Here is a 21,288-nt window from a genome sequence, read left to right as displayed (position 1 = left end):
AGAGCAGGAAACAGGCCGGGATGCGAGGACCAGAGGGGAAGTCCAGGTGACGCTGGCTCGGCTGCTAGCTGGGAACCATTGTCTGGGCAGAGCCAGGTCGGCCCCGGCCCCAGCAGAAGTTCGCCCAGCTTTTGGCGCCTCTGCGCCACACAGGAAGGCGAGGAGTTGTCTTGGGCCGCACATTGAATACAGAAACACTGAAGAAGAGAAAATCGTCCCATAATGTTTTCGGGAAAGGGGCGAGTTTGTCTTGGGAAGCACTGATAGCCAAGCGGGGTCCCGCGCGGCCCCCGGCTAGGACACCCCTGGGAGAGACACCCGTCCACCAGGGGGCAGTGACGTGGCGACAAGGGCCCCGATCCCCGGGTGGGTGGACTTGGCCGCCGGGAGACACGTGCGTGGACAGGGGTCCCCCCCCCCCCCCCCCCCCCGGACGCAGGTACTGCGGCGGACGCCTTCGTAGGTCCCCCCGCCTCTGCCGCCCCAGGAGGCCCCAAGAGGCCCCAGCCCGCGACAACGGCTCCCCAACACGCCCGGAGACGCCAGCCCGGCTTGGAAGGCTCGGGCGGTTTCTCGCGCCTCCCTGGGCCTGTTTGGGGGGCACGGAGGGCGGAGCGAGAGGCCAGGCTGTCCGGGCCCGAGGCCGTTCCGGAGCGCGGCCTCCGGCCCCGCCGTTCCTGGCGGTCGGTCGCGGCGAAGGCCTGCGGCGGCAGGCACGGAGGCTCCGGGGCCCGCAGAGGACTCCGGAGGCCAGAGCCGGCCGCCAGCCCACCTCCAGGGCGTCCCCGGAAGCCAACCGGGCGGCGGAGGTGGCGGCGGCGGCGGCGGCGGCGGCGAGCCCCTCCGGGGTCCCGCTGAGCCGAAGAGCGGCCCAGGGTTGCCTGGCGCTGAGGGGGCGTGGCGTCGGCCAGCGCCACGTTCCCTAGCAACCCCCGCAACCCTAGCAACCGGCTGCAGCTCCTTCCGGGCTGGGCGAGGCTGGGGCGGTCTGGCCCTGGATCGTCGCCCTGGGGGCCGGGCCCAGGTCCACGGGTGGAGGCTCGCCCTAGGGAGGCCCCACCCGAGGCCTCGGACGCGGCCACCGGGGAAACGGGAGGCAAGGGGTGGGCCGGCCCGGCGGGGCGGCCGGTCAGGGCCGGCGTTTCCCAGACCGCCCGCGGCATTTCCGCGTGCTTGGTCTGGTCCGGCAGGTGCCGGGCAACGGGCCAGGGAAGCGTGGCGTTTGGCCGCCTTTGGCTGGCGCCCAACACGGGCTGGGCCCCGGGCCCCCACTCTGACACTTCCTGTCCCAGGCGACGCTGGGTCCCCATTCCCAGTGGGCACTGCTTCGCCTCCGATCACGGATCACGTGACACAGGGCTAGGAGCCCTACGTTGACAGGCACAGCCACCTTCGGGGCGAGGCCACGGCGGTCTGTTGTCCTCGCTTGTCTTCGGCCACGCCTCGGCACGGGAAGAGCCGGGCCGGCGGCGCGCCAGCCGGGCCACCCCCACACCGCCCGGGCTCTGGCGCGCCAGGCCTCGGTCGGGGGAGGCGGGAGGGGTGGTGGGGGGTAGGGGTCCTGTCCTTGACGCGCAGGTGCCCCGGTGGGTGGGCCCTGGCCGGAAGGGCACGTTGACCCCCACGGAGGGTGGAGAACAAATGAGACCCTCCAGGTCAGGACCCGGCCGCGGGTCGCGGCGGCGGCGGCGGCGGCGGCGGACGCGGCCCCCAGGGGGGGGCTGCCTGTGCCCGCCCAAGGCCTGACAGCGCTGGGCAAAACCCGCCACCGGGGCGTGGGCGGGGTGGGGATTCCCGCGTGGCCCACACGTGTGAGGAGAAGGGGCAGGCAGCAAGGGACCAGGTCTCGGCCCCCTTCCTGGAGACGAGACAGCAAAGGAAGGGCATGAGCCCATGGAGGAGGGCTGGGGCCAGGAGCCCGCCTGCCCCATCCTCCCTGACTCGGCGCCTCCCCCACCCACACCCCCCTTCTCCCATCCCCAGCAGGGAAGAGCCACCCCACGAGTTCCTCCAGAGGCGGGCTGTGGTGGCCCCTGCGCCGGGACCGATAGGCCCGCCCGGCCCCCAGGCCTTGGCAGACAGGCTGCACCCCTGGGGGCCAGGGGGCACAAGAGGGTGGGGGTCCCTGTGTCACGCCAGCCGCGGCCGGCTGCAGGGAGCCTCTTCAGAGCCCTGCTGGCTTCCCAGGCCTGCCCACAGGCTGTGGCAGGGAGGGCCACCCACGGGATGGAGACCTGGACAGCCGGGGCTGGGTGCAGGCCAGGGCCGTTCCTCTTCGCGGCCGCAGCGAGGCTCAGGGCCTCTTGGTGGAAGGTGGCCGAGAAGGTCCAAGTGTGCCAATGTATGGCCGGCCGGGGCCACCGCTCTCCTCTGCCCGGCTCTGCCTCGCTGGGCTCCCGTGCCCTCCACACTGTCCGCTCCTTTCCTGTGTTCCCGTGCCCTCCTCTCCTGTCCCGCGGGGCAGGTGCACCCCAGAGCCTCCCGGGACAAGCCCGTGCTGCAACCCTGGAGGCCCCGACCGAGGGTGGCACCGGGGCTGAAGGGCTCCTTCTGCCCCGGCTCCCTCTTCTCGGTTGAGGGCCTTTGGCGTGGGGGCCTCTGCTCGCAGCCTCTCCTCCCGCCTGGGACGCCAGGCACCCTTGGCCCGGGGTGGGTGGCTTCCACGTGTTTTAGCAGAGCTGGCCAGGAGAAGCCCCCTCACTCGGGGCGCGTCTGAGGGTTTCAGGGGTGCGTGAGTGTGTGTGTGCTGGCGGGTTTGGCCCTTAGGCCTCCGGGCATCCGCCCACACAGGCTTCGGGGGCCCTAGGCTCGTTCCGCCCCCCGCCCCCCCACCCGGGCCAACCCTGTGCTCCCTAGGAAGGCCAAGAAGGCGGAGGGACACCAGGCCAAGCGGCCTCCAGGCACGACCCCGCCGGGGGCCAGCCGGGTGCTTTCAGAGCAGCTTCCTCTAGTCCCGCCCAGAGATGGGGGTCGCCTGTGGCCCGAGCCTTGGCTTCCCGAGACCAGGCCCCTGGGCCTCTTCCCGACTGCGGTCCCCGCTACGCTTTGCCTGGGCTTGCCGGCCGGCCGCGGGACCCAGCTCTGGATCCCGGGCAGAGCCCGACCCCTGTGCCGGCGCACACCCTCTTGTCACTGTCTTCCCCCGTCTGGGACGGCGCAGGGCTCGCCGCAGCGCCCTATGGTTTCTTCTCGGTGGCGGCATTGTGCCACAAATGCCAACCTGCCCTTTCCCCGCCGGCTCCGCCGGCAACGCCAGCACCCAGGTGCTCCGCCTCCGCCCTTGGGCAAGGAAAAAACCAAACCAAAGGAAAGCAAAAGCACAGCTCAAGGGGCCTGCCCAAGAGGCGCCAGAGGCTGGCCCCCGGGGGGTCCCCGGCTTCACTCCACAGAGGGAGCGCCAGCGTGGGGGTAGGCCCCCCAGCGCGGGACTGCAGCCCCGCAAGGCCTCCCCGCTCTGAGTGGTGTCCCCTTGGGCCGCCTTCCACACCGGAAGGCAGCGGCTCCCCACCCAGGCCCCCTGGCAGCAGGTCCCGCAGCCCTGCCTCTGGCCCTGCGGATCTGCCTGGCACCTCTTGAAGTCGCGTGCACACAGATCCCTGCCACACCTCCCCGCAACCCCCGCCCCCCTCGGCCCCCGAGCCGCAGCTGCCCGCCTGCCCCCGGGGGCTCCTGGGACTCACTGGCAACCGGGCAAGCTGAGGAGACCACCAGGTCTCCAGGGGTGGGACGCAAAAGCGTAGCGCCACACACCCTGTCCCCGAGCCTGCGCGCCTCTGCCTGTCTGCTCACCACATTCCTGCGGCGAGCAAGACCCGGGGGTGCTCTCGGGCCTGCTGCGGGCTCAGGGATCGCTGTGAGCCGGGCCCAAGGGCCAAACGGGAGACCACACGGTGGGACTCGAGAGTGCGGAGGCCGCCCCTGGAGGCCTAGGAGGACAAAGGCCTTGCAGGCCTGCCACTGCTCAGTGGCCGCCACTCCGCCCCACCCCCGCCCCACCCCCCCACCCACCCCACCCCCCCCCACCCCCACCACTGCCCTCTTGGCCTGGGGCTGCAACTGAGGCTGGTTCTGGACCTCCGGGGATGCGGAAGGTCAAGTCAGCGGCGGCTGGCTGGAGGGAGCTGACGCCTAGAACAGGCCGGGGCCCAGACCCTCAACCTGCCAGCGGCTGGCCTGACCCGGGGGACCAACGGGCACGCAACAGCTCTGTCCTGTCTTGGGCCGTACCCTTGGACACCGGGCCGACGGTCTGGGCGTTGTGGGGGTGGGGGGCGGCGGCGGCGGCCACGGCCATCTGTGCCAAGAGATGCCCCCATTACTCCTGACCCACCCTCACTGTTGTGGGCGCACGGGCGCCGACAGCCACGCCGGGGAGCCAGACCTGCTCCCGCGCAGACACTGCCGCTCCGCTCACTACCACTCGGGACGCCGCCTCACCGCCACTTCGGGGAAGGGGGTAGAGAGGGGAGGACGGAAGCAAGAGGCACCGCCCGGTGCCTGACCACAAGGGACACATGAAAACACCCTAGGCTCCTGGCCCCGGGAAGGGACGAGGCCCACCCGCCCGGGGGAGCCGTCGCAATACGAATAAAGGGAGAAGAGCCAGCAAGAGGCCAGGTGCGCTCTGCACCGAAGGGAGCCCAGGCCAAGGGCACTATGTGCTGTCACAGTGGCCGGGTGGAGAGGGAGGACCCTCTCAGCCTGATGGCAGGCATTTGGGGCCAGGAAGGAAAACGGACCCGCGGTTCACGCTGCAGGCCGGGGCTGGACCACGCAGCAGCAAGTTGGGAACAGTCGAGGTACCCGGCTTCCGCTTTCCTCGGGAGGAATTGTTACCTACACTGGCAGGTCCCAGGCCACAAGGAACTGGAGAGGAGAGGAGAAAACTTTCTTTCTCTCTCTCTCTCTGTCTCTCTCTCTCCCCCCGTCTCTGTCTCTGTCTCTGTCTCTGTCTCTGTCTCTGTCTCTGTCTCACACGTGCCTCTGCCCACTCAACCCCCACCCCAGTACAAGACCGGCGAACGCCTAGTGAATCCCAGGGTGGTGGTTACCAATGAAAGGACGGACCCCTGAGTGAACGAAGGGAAGCGAGAGCAATGCACAAATGACGAACGAGTGAATGAAAGGACGGTTGGCTGGCTGGCTGGCCGGGAATGATCCGGTAGAGACAGAGTGCCAAGGTGAGCTTCGCGGGTGGGGTTGCTGAACCAGCGGCCCTCACTGAGGTCATCTGACTGTGTGCATGGAGCCACTTGGTCTGGGGTGGGGGGGGGGGGGGAGCCAGGGGGGTCTCCAGGACCACCGCCCCGCCCCCAGCTCACCCACAATGACCCTGGGGCACCCAAGGGCGGACTGACTACCCGAGAGCCCGGGCGGTGAGCGGGGGTGGGGGCGGGTGCGTGGAGATATCCACCTGCGGGGCTGGTCAGGATCCCCCCTTCTCCCCGCCCTCGCCCCCACCCCCTGGGCCTCTGTGTTCCCTCAGCCGCTAGCTACAATGGCCCACTCCCGCTTGGGTCTGCTCCTGAGCCCTCAAGCCCCGCGAGGCGGCCTGAGGAGAGCAGGAAACAGGCCGGGATGCGAGGACCAGAGGGGAAGTCCAGGTGACGCTGGCTCGGCTGCTAGCTGGGAACCATTGTCTGGGCAGAGCCAGGTCGGCCCCGGCCCCAGCAGAAGTTCGCCCAGCTTTTGGCGCCTCTGCGCCACACAGGAAGGCGAGGAGTTGTCTTGGGCCGCACATTGAATACAGAAACACTGAAGAAGAGAAAATCGTCCCATAATGTTTTCGGGAAAGGGGCGAGTTTGTCTTGGGAAGCACTGATAGCCAAGCGGGGTCCCGCGCGGCCCCCGGCTAGGACACCCCTGGGAGAGACACCCGTCCACCAGGGGGCAGTGACGTGGCGACAAGGGCCCCGATCCCCGGGTGGGTGGACTTGGCCGCCGGGAGACACGTGCGTGGACAGGGGTCCCCCGCCCCGCCCCGCCCCGGACGCAGGTACTGCGGCGGACGCCTTCGTAGGTCCCCCGCCTCTGCCGCCCCAGGAGGCCCCAAGAGGCCCCAGCCCGCGACAACGGCTCCCCAACACGCCCGGAGACGCCAGCCCGGCTTGGAAGGCTCGGGCGGTTTCTCGCGCCTCCCTGGGCCGGGGGGGGGGGCACGGAGGGCGGAGCGAGAGGCCAGGCTGTCCGGGCCCGAGGCCGTTCCGGAGCGCGGCCTCCGGCCCCGCCGTTCCTGGCGGTCGGTCGCGGCGAAGGCCTGCGGCGGCAGGCACGGAGGCTCCGGGGCCCGCAGAGGACTCCGGAGGCCAGAGCCGGCCGCCAGCCCACCTCCAGGGCGTCCCCGGAAGCCAACCGGGCGGCGGAGGTGGCGGCGGCGGCGGCGGCGGCGGCGAGCCCTCCGGGGGTCCCGCTGAGCCGAAGAGCGGCCCAGGGTTGCCTGGCGCTGAGGGGGGCGTGGCGTCGGCCAGCGCCACGTTCCCTAGCAACCCCCGCAACCCTAGCAACCGGCTGCAGCTCCTTCCCGGGCTGGGCGAGGCTGGGGCGGTCTGGCCCTGGATCGTCGCCCTGGGGGGCCCGGGCCCAGGTCCACGGGTGGAGGCTCGCCCTAGGGAGGCCCCCACCCGAGGCCTCGGACGCGGCCACCGGGGAAACGGGAGGCAAGGGGTGGGCCGGCCCGGCGGGGCGGCCGGTCAGGGCCGGCGTTTCCCAGACCGCCCGCGGCATTTCCGCGTGCTTGGTCTGGTCCGGCAGGTGCCGGGCAACGGGCCAGGGAAGCGTGGCGTTTGGCCGCCTTTGGCTGGCGCCCAACACGGGCTGGGCCCCGGGCCCCCACTCTGACACTTCCTGTCCCAGGCGACGCTGGGTCCCCATTCCCAGTGGGCACTGCTTCGCCTCCGATCACGGATCACGTGACACAGGGCTAGGAGCCCTACGTTGACAGGCACAGCCACCTTCGGGGCGAGGCCACGGCGGTCTGTTGTCCTCGCTTGTCTTCGGCCACGCCTCGGCACGGGAAGAGCCGGGCCGGCGGCGCGCCAGCCGGGCCACCCCACACCGCCGGGCTCTGGCGCGCCAGGCCTCGGTCCGGGGGAGGCGGGAGGGGTGGTGGGGGTAGGGGTCCTGTCCTTGACGCGCAGGTGCCCCGGTGGGTGGGCCCTGGCCGGAAGGGCACGTTGACCCCACGGAGGGTGGAGAACAAATGAGACCCTCCAGGTCAGGACCCGGCCGCGGGTCGCGGCGGCGGCGGCGGCGGCGGCGGACGCGGCCCCCAGGGGGGGGCTGCCTGTGCCCGCCCAAGGCCTGACAGCGCTGGGCAAAACCCGCCACCGGGGGCGTGGGCGGGGTGGGGATTCCCGCGTGGCCCACACGTGTGAGGAGAAGGGGCAGGCAGCAAGGGACCAGGTCTCGGCCCCCTTCCTGGAGACGAGACAGCAAAGGAAGGGCATGAGCCCATGGAGGAGGGCTGGGGCCAGGAGCCCGCCTGCCCCATCCTCCCTGACTCGGCGCCTCCCCCACCCACACCCCCCTTCTCCCATCCCCAGCAGGGAAGAGCCACCCCACGAGTTCCTCCAGAGGCGGGCTGTGGTGGCCCCTGCGCCGGGACCGATAGGCCCGCCCGGCCCCAGGCCTTGGCAGACAGGCTGCACCCCTGGGGGCCAGGGGGCACAAGAGGGTGGGGGTCCCTGTGTCACGCCAGCCGCGGCCGGCTGCAGGGAGCCTCTTCAGAGCCCTGCTGGCTTCCCAGGCCTGCCCACAGGCTGTGGCAGGGAGGGCCACCCACGGGATGGAGACCTGGACAGCCGGGGGCTGGGTGCAGGCCAGGGCCGTTCCTCTTCGCGGCCGCAGCGAGGCTCAGGGCCTCTTGGTGGAAGGTGGCCGAGAAGGTCCAAGTGTGCCAATGTATGGCCGGCCGGGGCCACCGCTCTCCTCTGCCCGGCTCTGCCTCGCTGGGCTCCCGTGCCCTCCACACTGTCCGCTCCTTTCCTGTGTTCCCGTGCCCTCCTCTCCTGTCCCGCGGGGCAGGTGCACCCCAGAGCCTCCGGGACAAGCCCGTGCTGCAACCCTGGAGGCCCCGACCGAGGGGTGGCACCGGGGCTGAAGGGCTCCTTCTGCCCCGGCTCCCTCTTCTCGGTTGAGGGCCTTTGGCGTGGGGCCTCTGCTCGCAGCCTCTCCTCCCGCCTGGACGCCAGGCACCCTTGGCCCGGGGTGGGTGGCTTCCACGTGTTTTAGCAGAGCTGGCCAGGAGAAGCCCCCTCACTCGGGGCGCGTCTGAGGGTTTCAGGGGTGCGTGAGTGTGTGTGTGCTGGCGGGTTTGGCCCTTAGGCCTCCGGGCATCCGCCCACACAGGCTTCGGGGCCCTAGGCTCGTTCCGCCCCCCGCCCCCCACCCGGGCCAACCCAGTGCTCCCTAGGAAGGCCAAGAAGGCGGAGGGACACCAGGCCAAGCGGCCTCCAGGCACCACCCCGCCGGGGCCAGCCGGGTGCTTTCAGAGCAGCTTCCTCTAGTCCCGCCCAGAGATGGGGGTCGCCTGTGGCCCGAGCCTTGGCTTCCGGATACCGTGCCCCTGCGCCTTGTCCTGAAGGTGCTCCTCTGTACTATTGGTAATGTCATTTTGGGATAGCTAAATACAGGGCCTTTGTTTGACCTCAGAGTGTGGTTGTCTGGCATCGAGTGGTAGGGAGGGAGGAAAGCAGTGTATGTCTGTTGTGTGTGTATCCGGCTCCTCAATGACCCTTTGTTTATCTCAACCGTGTAACATTTTTCATACGCTATGACAGAGTGTTCCTGTTGGTTTTTCCCCTGGAACTGGATAAGGACTGCTAAGACCAGCAGTCAGGTGTGGTCTGTCACTTGATTCATTGCCTTCAGTTCTCTCTCCCGTAAAGTGATAAATAAATGAGAAGTCTGCAGCTGCTGGTCCATTTTTTGTTCTTTTGAATATCAGGAACAAAAGTGAAGCTTCCCAGCTTGGAGCTCCTGCATTCCAATTCCCATAGTTGGCTCGATATTGTTCAGTCCACTGTATGTATCAACATGCTATTTGGGGGACCCCAGGGGATAGTCCAAGAATTGGGGGCAATCCTAGGGAGGCTCACCAGTTCAATACGTGATGAGGTGGCACTCTCATTAGACTCCTGAGACTCTCCTCGAGTTTCAGTGGGGAGCACAACATTACTGCAGGCATCGTAGACTTTTTTCCTTTCTTCTTCTTCTTTCTTTATTTTTTATTGTTTCAAGTACAATTGTCTGCGTTTCAGCTCCACCATTTTCTCAACCCCAGCCATCTGCACTTCCTATGCTTATTCCTACCTTTTCTTGGTTTTGTCCATGTGTCCTTTACACATGTTCCCGAAAACCCTTCCTCTTTTTACCCCCATTATCCCCTCCCACTTCCCCTCTGGTTACTGTTAGATTGTTGTTAATTTCAAAGTCTCTGGTTATATTTTGCTTGCTTGTTTGTTTTGTTGATTAGATTCCACTTAAAGGTGAGATCATATGGTATTTGTCTTTCACTGCCTGGCTTATTTCAGTTAGCCCTATGCTGTCCAGTTACATCCATGTTGTCACAAAGGGCAGGAGCTCCTTCTTTTTTTCTGCTGCATAGAATTCCATTGTGTAAATGTACCACAGTTGTTTGTTCTATTCACTTAGTGATGGGCATTTTGGTTGCTTCTAGCACTCGGCTACTATAAATAAGGGTGCTATAAATATTAGGGTGCGTAGGTTCTAATGGATTGGTGTTTCAGGGTTCTTAGGATATAATCTCAGCAGTGGAATTTCTGGGTCAAAAGGTAGTTCCATTTTTACTTTTATGAAAAATTTCACACTGTTTTCCATAAGACTTGCACCAATCTGCATTCCCACCAACAGAGCACTAGGGTCCCATTTTCTGCACTTCTTCTCCAACACTTGTTTGGTTATGATGGCCATTCTGACTAGTATGAAGTGGTATCTCATTATGGTTTTAATTTGCAAATCTATAGTGGCTAGTGATGCTGAGCATCGTTTCATATGTCTCTGGGTCCTCTGTATGTTCTCCTTGGAAAAGTTCTGTTCAAGTCTTCTGCCCATTTTTTAAATTGGGTTGTTTGTCTTCCTGGAGTGGAGTCCTGTGAGTTCTTTATGTATTTTGGAGATCAAACCCTTGTCTGAGGTATGATTGGCAAATATGTTTTCCCGTACAGTTGGTTCTCTTTTCATTTTAATGCTGTTTTCTTTAACCATGCAGAAGCTTTTTATTTTGATGAGGTCCTACTTGTTTATTCTTTCCTTTATGTCCATTGCTGTAGGGGACACATTAGTGAAAATATTGCTACATGGAATAGCTGAGATTTTCTTGTCTATGTTTTCCTGTAGGACTTTTATGGTGCTAAGATTTATATTTAAGACTTTTATTCACCTTGAATTTCTTTTTGTGTATGGTGTAAGTTGGTGATTGAGTTTTATTTATTTATTTTTTGCATGTAGGTGTGCAGATCTCCCAACACCATTTGTTGAAGAGGCTATTTTTACTCTATTTTATGTTTCTGCTCCCTTTGTCAAATATTAACTTACCATAGAGACCTGGGTTTATTTCTGGGCTCTCTATTCTGTTCCATTGGTCTATGTTTCTGTTCTTATGCTAGTACCAGGCTGTTTTGATTATAGTGACCTTGTAATACAGTTTGATATCAGGTGTTGTGATCCCTCCTACTTTGTTCTTCTTTCTCAAAATTGCTGCAGCTATTTGGGATCATTTATGGTTCCTTATACATTTTGAAAATATTTATTCTATATCTGTTAAACATGTCATGGGTACCTTAATAGGGATTGCATTGAATCTATAAATTACTTTGGGTAGTATGGCCATTTTGATGATGTAATTCTTTTAATCCATGAGCATGGTACATGCTTCCATTTGTTTGTGTCTTCCTTGATTTCTTCTGTGTTGTGTCATTTTCTGAGTACAGGTCTTTTACCTCCTTGGTTAGGATTTTTCTTAGGTACTTTATTTTTATTTTTCCTATATCAAGTGGGATTTTTTCCTGATTTTTGTTTCTTATATTTCATTGTTGGTTTATAAAAATGCCTTTGATTTCTGAATATTGACTTTGTATTGACTACTGTTTTGTCAAACTTACTATTTGGTCGACTAGTTTTTTGTTGGAATCTATAGAATTTTCTATGTATAGTATCATGTCATCTGCAAACAGTGACAGTTTTTTTTCCTCCCTTCCAAATTGTATGCCTTGTATTTCTTTTTCTTGTCTGATTGCTGTGGCTAAAACGTCACATCCAATACTATATTGAATAGAAGTGGTGAAAGCAGGCATCCTTGTCTTGTTCCTGATATTAGTGAGACAGTTTTTAGTTTTTGCCCGTTGAGTATGATGTTGGCTGCAGGTCTCTCATATATGGCCTTTATTAGGTTGAGGAATGCTCCCTCTATTCCCACTTTGCTAAGTGTTTTTATCATAAATGGGTGCTGTACCTTATCAAATGGTTTTTACACATTTATTGATATGATTATGTGATTTTTCTCTTTGCTTTTGTTTATATGATGTATTATGTTTATTGATTTGTGAGTATTGTACCATCCTTGCATCCCTGGGATGAATCCCACTTGATCATTGTGTATCATCTTTTTAATATGTTGCTGGATGCAGTTTGCCAATATTTTGTTTAGGATTCTAGTGTCTATGTTCAGCAGCAATATTGGCCTGAAGTTTTCTTTCTTTGTTATGTCTTTATCTTCTTTGGGATTAGGACGATGCTGGCTTCATATAAAGAATTTGGGAGTCTTCCATGTTGTTGGATTTTTTGGAGTAATCTGTGAAGGATAGGGGTTACCTCTTCCTTGAATGCTTTGTAAAATTCTCCTGTTAAACCATCTGGTCCAGGGCTTTTGTGTGTTGAGAGTTTTTTGAATATTGGTTGAATTTCATCAGCTGTTATTGGTCTGTTCAGGCTTTCTGCTTCTTCATTCAGTTTTGGAAGATTATATTTTTCTAGAAATATATCCATTTCACCTAGGTTTTCAAACTTCTTGGCGTATAGTTGTTCACAGTAATTTCTTACAATCATTGTACTTCTGTGGTATCAATTGTAATCTCCCCTCTTTCATTTCTGATTGTGTTTATTTGGGTCCTCTCCCTTTTTTTCCTGATGAGTCTCCCTAAAAGCTTGTCAATTTTGTTTATCTTTCTAATGAGCCAGCTCCTGAATTTATTGATCCTTAGAATTGTATTTTTAGTCTCTATATTGTTCAGTTCTGCTCTGCTCTTGGTTATTTCCTTCCTCCTACTTGCTCGGGGCTTTTTGTTGTTGTCGTTCCTCCAGTTTTTGTACATGTAGGGTTAGGTTGTTTATTTGAAATCTTTCTATCTTTTTTAGGTAGGCCTGTATTCTTATGAACCTCCCCCTCAGGACTGCCTTCGCTGTGTCCCATAAGCTTTGGATTTTTGTGAGTTCATTTTCGTTTGTTTCCAGAAACATTTTGGTTTTTTCATTGATCTCACTCTTACCCCATTCATTGTTTAATAGCATGCCATTCTATCTCCATGAATTTGAGTGTTTTTAATTTTTTTTACTTGACATTGGTTTGTAGTTTCAGTCCCTTGTTTTCTGAGAAAATGCTTGATATGATTTCAATTTTCCTGAATATGTTGAGGCTTGTTTTGTATCCTGTTACATGGTCCATCTTTGAAAATGTTCCATCTGTATTTGAGAAGAATGTGTTCTTGGCTTCTTTGGGTTGAAAGGTTCTACATAGCCCTGGCTGGCATAGCTCAGTGGATTGAGCGCAGGCTGCGAACCAAAGCATCGCAGGTTCGATTCCCAGTCAGGGCACATGCCTGGGTTGCAGGCCATGACCCCCAGCAACCGCACATTGATGTTTCTCTCTCTCTTTCTCCCTCCATTTTCTCTCTAAAAATAAATAAATAAAATCTTAAAAAATACTTAAAAAAGAAAGTTCAGAAACTCAAAATCAGACTTAAAAAAAAAAGAAAGGTTCTATATATATATCAGTTAAGTCCATTTGATCTAAGACATTGGTCCATGCTACAATATCTTTGTTGATATTTTGTTTGGGATATCTATCCATTTCTGACAGTGGGCTGTTAAAAGCCCCTACTATAATTATGGTGCAGTCTTCTTGGTCTCCTGAATTTGCTGCTCTTTGGATACCATTTTTGTTGGATCTCTGGATATAATTGGGTTTTGATTCTTCTTGGGTCATTGTTTGGTGGGTCCTTCCCTCCAGCTGGTTGACTGAGGGTCACTCCACCCACCATGTATTATATGCTGTTTTGCAGGTGCAGACTGTGGCAAAGCTGGTTCTGTTTGTCTGAGGTTATAAGGCTTCTCTCTCTATTGTTCAGATGTTTGTTTGGGGTAATTTCTCCACAATTTAGTTGTGATTCCAGATTGGTCCTGGGAGGAGGTTAGTGTGTTTTCCACTCATTCCTCTGCCATCTTCCTGCCAACTGAGGATTTAAGTGAACAGAATTCCTTTTTATTTCACTCACAGTTTCTCCTTTTTTTTAAAAAAATATTTTATTTGTTTATTTTTAGAGAGAGGGGAAAGGAAGGAGAAAGAGAGGGAGAGAAACATCAATGTGTGGTTGTGTCTCCTGTGCCCCCTACTGGGAAACTGGCCTGCAACCCAGGCATGTGCCCTAGGCCAGGAATTGAACCAGTGACCCTTTTATTCATTGGCCTGTGTTCAATTCACTGTGCTACACCACCCAGGGCACAGTTTGTCCTTTTTTTTTAACCATCCAAGCAGTTTTTATTCATTAATATTCATAAATACACACAGCAGCTTCATTAGAGATTTCAATTTTCTTCTTCAGTTTGAATGTGGAGTATTAGAAGAGCCTTTTGCATGTCAAGGTACAGGAAGCAGAGATCACTACCTACATTTACCTGCTAGAAGTAAAAATCAGTTATGTGGAAATGATTATCATATATATTTTCTCTCTTCCTTTTGAATGTACACAATGTAACAAGATTGGCAGACCTGAACTTACAATCACCAAACAAACCCCAGATAGTTGTTGTCCACTTTCATTGGCAAATACAGCACAGAGGACATTGTCTGCGAATTGGGATGTCATCAAAGAGGAGGTGGTGGAGGCTCATTTCCTTTATTATTCTCTTTTAAATTTAGGTTTTCTAAAGCAACATCTAAAGGCATAATATCTAAACAGCCCATAGCACCAAAATCGACCATCTCACCCCGGTCATCCTTGACTGAGGAGGAGCTCTCCTAGGGCACCAGAGTGGACAGAAGGAGCTCCTAGACAAACAGGCTGCGGTCTGCATGCTCGCTTTCCAGAGACTGGTGCTCTGTTTCAGACATTTTAGGATCGTTTGACCTTGTTAAAAGAAACTGGGAATTCTGGACAGTTTGCTGGTTACTCTCCGTGCTCGCGGTGTTGGTTGTTGCTGTGGACTGCATGACTGTAGGGGTGACGCTGCCCATGTTAGTGCGCCAGCTCGCGTTGATTGCGGTCTCCAGCTGCTGCCGGGCTGCCTGGGCATTCTACTGTTCCAGCTGCAGCTGCATCTGCAGTTGTTGTAACTGAGAAGCAGAAGGGCCAGAAGAATTAAGCTGTCCTCCCGCAGAACATCTCACTCCTGATAACTGAGATAAAAGCTCAGCTATGGGATCCATGGCTTCCCTATTGCTTGGAGAATATGAAATCTGAGAAGAAGAAAGTCCACCAGTAGAACTGCTAGTAAAGTGCATGTTTGATCTATGAGCACGAGGACCTTCTAATCCCCAGCCAGGATGAAACATTCTACATACATGTCGAATACCCCTCGATTCATCTAAATCTCTAGAGGTTCTGTGTTAAAGTGTAAGATGAACTGCAAAGTCATCCGTGACATGATTAGGATCACCTCCAAGTAATGCTGCACACATAAGACAAATCACTTTTGTTGACGTTTCTGCATGTTCGGACGTAACATGTTCTTGAAGAGATGTCTCCGTGTAGCCCATTTTTCCACAATAGGGACAAGTAAAAGACTGTGGCTGCTCTACTGAGAAAGCTTCCCCACCATAGTACAAATCGAAATCTACCCTTGTTAATATACACTGCATTGGGTGGTCACTTGTATGCCTTGTTGTTGTTGCACCACTTTCATAACAAGATGCACAAAGATCGTAATCGTAGCAAATTAAACACTTATATCTATGATCTTGGAAATTTCCTTTTAAACATGCATCACAGCTGACATCTTCATGTCGGGACATCCTAGTTCAGACGGCTCCAGCTGCAGTGTCCCCCGCGGGGTCCTGGTGCTGCCCTCGCCCCCTGGCTGATCCCACTCGACTCCCCGGCTCGGCCGCTGGGGCCGGGTGGGCAGGAGCAGGAGAGCATTCCTGCGGCGATGGTGGCACCGGGCGGGACGAGGGCCAGGCCTAGACGGGGCTGAGCGTGGCCAGGGCTGAGCGCCCCCCGCAGCTCCACCGGTGCCGCGGCGACTCCCAGCTGTAGCGCCGCCAGTTTCTCCCTTTTGATTACTGAGGTGCCATCTGTCAAAACGTAATACCTGGATATTCTTATTTTCACTTCTCCTACTAACACCTGCAACCAACACTTCATCCTAAGTGACCAGCCACATTCCCGTGTATCATGGGCAGGCACAGTGGTTGCAGCCACATTCACCAGGTGGCAGCCATGTGGCAGAATCCTGCATGCCTCCCCCCGCCCCCGCCCCACCATGCACCCGATTATCGCCCAGCATGGCAACTGCCAGCTATGCTTGAGCCCCTCAGGTGACCATTGGGCACCTAGGAGAGACGTGGTGGGGCAGGGTCGTCACTTTTTTTTATTGTTGTTCAATTATAGTTGTCTCCATTTCCCCTCATTACTATCCCCTGCCCTACCCATCCCCCACGGCCCATATTCAGTTCTCCCCACTGTTGGCATTGTCAATAGATCCTTTGTACATGTTCCTTGACTTGACTATTCCCTTTCTTTCCACCATAATCCCTCTTCCTCCTTTCCTCTGGTCACTGTGAGTTCTTTATTTCCACGTCTCTGGTTCTATTTTGCTCACTTGTTTGTTTTGTTGATAGGTTCCACTTATAGCTGAGATCATATAGTTTTTGTTTTTCACTGCCTGGCTTATTTCACTTAGCAAAATACTGTCCATTTCCATCCATGCTGTTGCAAAGTTGTAGAACTTTTGAAGGTGGTGGATGAATGCTGCCTTTGGAAGAAGAAAAAGAAGGAGCACATGCTGCATAGGCAACAGTAGGTTGGCTGCTATTGAATGTGCTGTGTAATTGCACTGCTAAGTGCCTGGTGGCCAAGTGAAAGTAAGGTGGTTAAGGGGTGAACTGAAGTAGGAGAAGGATATGAAGTTGACTTAAGCAGAGTGTAAGGAAGCCTTAGGGTGACATCTGGACAAAACCAGCAAGAAGCTCTGCAGGATCTGGCTTGTAGATTTGCATGCATTCATGGGAGAGTAAACTGAAAGGGGTTAGAATGAGGATGGTCATAGCCCAGTCCGACTGGAACCCCTATAAGTGGGATCCTATGTCAGAAAGCAAGACTAATTCAGATGAAGCAGGAGAGGTCAGAGAGAGGAAGGCAAGTGAGAGCCTTGTTGCTCAGCCAGTCATTCTGAAGCTGAAAACACAGCAGGAGAGACCTGATGGGAAGGATCCAGCCCTCCTGCTGCTGCCCTTAAAGTATCTGCACACATTATCTTGGCTGCACACTCCTGCCAAGCTCATAGAGCTGTAAAGTTCAGACAGAAATGATCTGAGTAGATTGCAAGGGTGGCTGCAGCACCTCTGAGGCATAGGTGCCGATGGCACTGTGATGTCTGGGGATGAACTGACCTGGATGGTGTTCATTACCACACACCACTTGCTACAGCAGTGCATTCATGGAGTCATAAAATATGATGAAAATGCTTCCCTGCTCTCTTGGCTCCTTTCTCTCCTGGCTGCCACACCACCTTACCCAATGAGGTAGAACTCCCCACAGCACAGCCATGCTAGACCTCTGTGCCCTAGTTTCAAGTGTTCCTTCAGGAAACAGGCATGCAACATGTCACTTATGTGAATAGGTTTAGAGGACCTGATACAGTCCCATTCACTGCTGGGAGGCACACTGTATCATCCAGACCATGCCTTCTGCCTACTATGAAATTTACTATCTGATCTATGTTTGCTGGTGGGTGAGTCCATCCAACAAGCAGCCCAAACCATAACAGACTTGGGGGAGGTGGAATTGGTAAGGCAGCATAAAGGCATATGGGAAGTTCAAGAGGAAAATTCTCCTGAAGGGTTTACAGTCAAGGTTAAGGGGAAAGATGGAGCAATGAGAGTAAGCTATAAACAGCTGTGGGTAGTTTTGACCACAGCAGGGGTGGACCTTGGAAAAATACACAGGCAACCCATTTGGGTATTGGTGGCCTTGTGGAAACAGCTGCAACCATGTCAATGTTTCAGATCCCTGCCTGAGGAAAACTGAAGGTCTGCATTTTGGAATGGACTTCCTCTTCTTTAGAAGCCCAGCAAGCAAAATACGAGCAGAGACTTTGAAATAATGAACAAATTGACAGTAACCAGAGGGGATGGTGGAGAGGGATAATGAGTGGAACAGGGGAAGGACCATCAAGGAACATGTATAAAGGACACGTGGACAAAGCCAAAGGGGCTAGGTTTGAGGGTGGGAGGTGGGGATGGGTAGGGCAGGGGACACGGTGGGGTGAAAATGGAGACAACTGTATTTGAACAATAATAAAAAAGAAGCCCAACAGGGAGTATCCTCTTTAGTGCCTCCCTTGCCTTCATTGGCAGATTTCATGGGATCACACCAGGACAAGGGGTCAAGGGTATGCCTCCTTCCAGCCCATCCAGGAGACGATCCATGGGGTGGCTTATATGGCTGGGGGGAGGGGGAGCAAGGGACCCAGATGGTGTGAGATTCAATCTTCAGGGACTGAAGGCCCCATGTGGAAATAGCTATTCACTGGTCCCACCACAATGTGCAATGGACGCTGGCCTTCATGAATGCAGGAGCTCAGTGTAGCCTTATTCATGGCAACTCAGAATGTTTTTCAGGACCCCTCCTCACCATTAATGTGTATGGAGGTCAATCTGTCGGGGTATGTAAGGTCACTTTAACTCTGGCAATTGGCCATCTGAGTCTGAAGCACTAAGCAGTCTGTATCTACCCCATCCCCAAGTACATCCTAAGGGTGAACATCCTCTTGGCATTGTGGCTACAGAAAACTGTAGGTGAGTTTCACCTGTGGGTCTGTGCCATCAAAGCAGTTCTGTGAGGACATGCCAAATATCCCCCTGTACAAGTCCCCACCCCTCACTGGGTAGTTGCAGTAAATAATACAGGCAGCCTGGGGGACACCAGGAAATTGGGGAAACCATTCTGGAGCTGGCAAAAGTAGGCATTTATCCCACATACAGTCCCTCAGTGTTCCAGTGTGTGCAGTTAAAAACCTGATGGCACTTGGCAGATAAGAGTAAATTACCAGGAGTTGAGCAAAGTAATACTCACTCTGTATGCTGCAGTGCCTAATATCATATACTTTCTACACATATTGAGCCATGAATTATGCACTTACCATTTTCTTCTGGATCTTGCTGATGCCTTTTTTTTTTCTATTGACATCCATCCAGATTGCCTGAAACAGTTCACCTTTACTTGGGAGGGCTGGCAGTGGACATTCACCATCCTACTTCAGGGGTATTCACATAGCCTCACCATCTGCCACAACTTGGTGGTGCAGGGCTTGGAAACCTGGTACCATCCAGAAATCATAAAGCTATATCATTACATTGCTGACATCATGTAAACCTCTGATTCTCTTCCATGTTTAGAGAAGGCTGCCCCACTCCTAGTGCATCACCTACAGGAGCAAGGCTGGGTGGTCAATGCTGAGAAATTGCAAGGGCCTTGTTGATCTATCAAATTCTTGGGGGTTGTCTGGTTGGGTAAGACAAAATTCATGCCTTCTGCAGTGGTAGACAAAATTCAAGCTTTTCCCTGCTCAGCAACTCTGCAGCAATTGCAGGAGTCTTTGGGTTCTTGGGATATTTGTGGGTATTTATTCCCCACTTAGCTCAGTGGCTGCACCCCCTATATTGGTTAACCTGGCAAGGAGCCACCTGGAAATGGGGGGAGACAACAGGGAAGACTTCACAGCTGAAAAGAACACTGACTGCTATCCAAGATTGGGGATCCTAAATCAGATCCAGCCACATGAGATGGATGGCTATGCTTGGGAGCTCCGGCAACAAGGGTGGACCTGGGTCCCCATCAGCTTCTGGTCACAGCTATGGAAAGGGGCTGAGGCAAGGTACAGTCCCATTGAGTGACAAGTCAGTGCCATGTACCAAGGTCTTTTGGAAACAACTGCTAATAGGGATTGCAACAGTCATACTCCAGACTGTGTACCCCATAGCAGGATGGATCCATGATGTGACAAAGAAGCCATGCAGTTTGGTAGCAAAAACATCCACCATCTCCAAATGGAATGCCTACCTGTGACAACACAGCTTGCTCCCCAGCAGCCTTCTGAGTCACTAACTGCAACAACTGTTGGGACCTGTCACAAATTGTACAGAACATGGAATAGCCCCAACTAACTCACCTCCACTGGAATCACCAATCAAGAAAGGCTGTCTGCTCATCCCCAAGGATGCTTGGTATGAGGATGGCTTCTGCAAAGGAGAACTTGTGTCCTGGAGACCTGTGGCCTACCAACCACAGACTGACCGTATCTGGATGGAAGATAGAGTGGGACACAGAAACCAGTGGACTGAACTATGCACCACCTGGATCATTATTATCCTAGAACATGGGCCTTTAACCATCTGTACAGACAGCTGGGGAGCTTCCACACATAAATCTTTGGCTGCTTTGGTGGGAACAATAACAGTAGACAATAATGGACAAGCCCCTTTGGGGACAGGAAATGTGGAGAGACATATACCTCCATGGCAAGGAGAAGGACATCATGCTCAATCATGTCTCTGGTAAATCCCCCTTGCATTGACCCAGGAATGAGAAAGCAGATGTGTTAGCACAAATCTGCTGGCTAGAAGATGCCCCAGCAGAATATATGGCTGATCGGCTGCATCATAAGTTGAAACATGTGGGACAAGAGACTTCATGGGAAATGGCTAAAGCTTGGGCACCACTGCTGTGCTACACTGACATTGTCACTGCCCATCAATTCTGTGTAGTGTGTGCTGAAAGGAACCATTGCCAGCTTCCCCACGTGCCTGGAGGTCTTCGGCACAGAGATGTTCCCCTCATGTACTGGCAGGTCAACTACACTGGATCTTTACCCAGCTATGAGGGGGCCTGATTTGCCCTGGCCTAGGTGGACACCACAACTGGCCTTCTCCAGGTCCATCCATGCTGGCATGACATTCAAAGGGTTACCATTCAAGGTCTCAGACTGCTGTGCACTGCTTACAGCATGCCTGAAGTCATTGAAGGTGACCAAGGAACTCATTTCACTGGCTACCAGGTCCAACAATGGGCAGACCAGATGAACATTGATGGGTGATTTCATCTCCCCTACAATCTCACAGGGACAGGGTTTATTGAATGGTACAATGGTTTGCTGAAGGACCCTTCTACACTGATCAACATTCTCTTGCTGGGTGGATGACATGCCTACACGATGTGCTCTGGGCACTCAACAAATGACCCCGAGTGTGGTAAGCCACCCCTCTGAACCTGCTCACCTAACCCTGGGCTGGCCATATCAAACTGCAGATTCATACCACCAATAAGGTGATATAACCTGGAATAGGCCAACCGAACAATGTGTTGCTACCAGCACCTTCAGATATACCCCCAGGGAAGTTTACCCTGCACTGGTTTTGGAAAGTGCAGGTTGTTACATGTTGGTGTTCCCTGGTCGCTCCTGGAGGAAAAGGGTTGATCCATGACCTGATTCTCCTACCATTAATTTTCAGTATCTGGCCCTTGTCATTCAATGCCAGAACCCAGGTAACTCCACAATCCCCCAGGGAACATTTATTGTGTCCCTATGGCAAATACAAACACCCCTGTTAGCTTTAACAGTCTGTGATCAAACCCATTCAGGACTTGACCAGACTTGGTACACTCAACCTGGGCAAACCTCCATAGTAGTCACCATTCTTACTCAAGATTGAATAGTTGCATGTGTCTTACCAGATGGGTGGGAATTGCCCATGCTGGTGCCCCTTAAGTATCTTTCTTATCACTTTTAGATTTTATGAAAGCAACACCTTTCTCCATTGGACAGGAATGCTGGCAG

General features: G+C 54.9%; 1 pseudogene; it reads right to left on the bottom strand.

Annotated features, from left to right (window-relative positions):
- Positions 1–14,036: 14,036 nt before the first annotated feature.
- LOC123805175 lies at positions 14,037–15,253 on the bottom strand (annotated as a pseudogene).
- Between the last annotated feature and the right edge of the window lie 6,035 nt (positions 15,254–21,288).

Source organism: Phyllostomus hastatus, unplaced genomic scaffold (assembly GCF_019186645.2).
Source record: "Phyllostomus hastatus isolate PE091 unplaced genomic scaffold, TTU_PhHast_1.1 phas_scaffold_28, whole genome shotgun sequence".
Lineage (NCBI taxonomy): Eukaryota > Metazoa > Chordata > Mammalia > Chiroptera > Phyllostomidae > Phyllostomus > Phyllostomus hastatus.
This window is presented reverse-complemented; position numbering and strand designations above follow the sequence as displayed.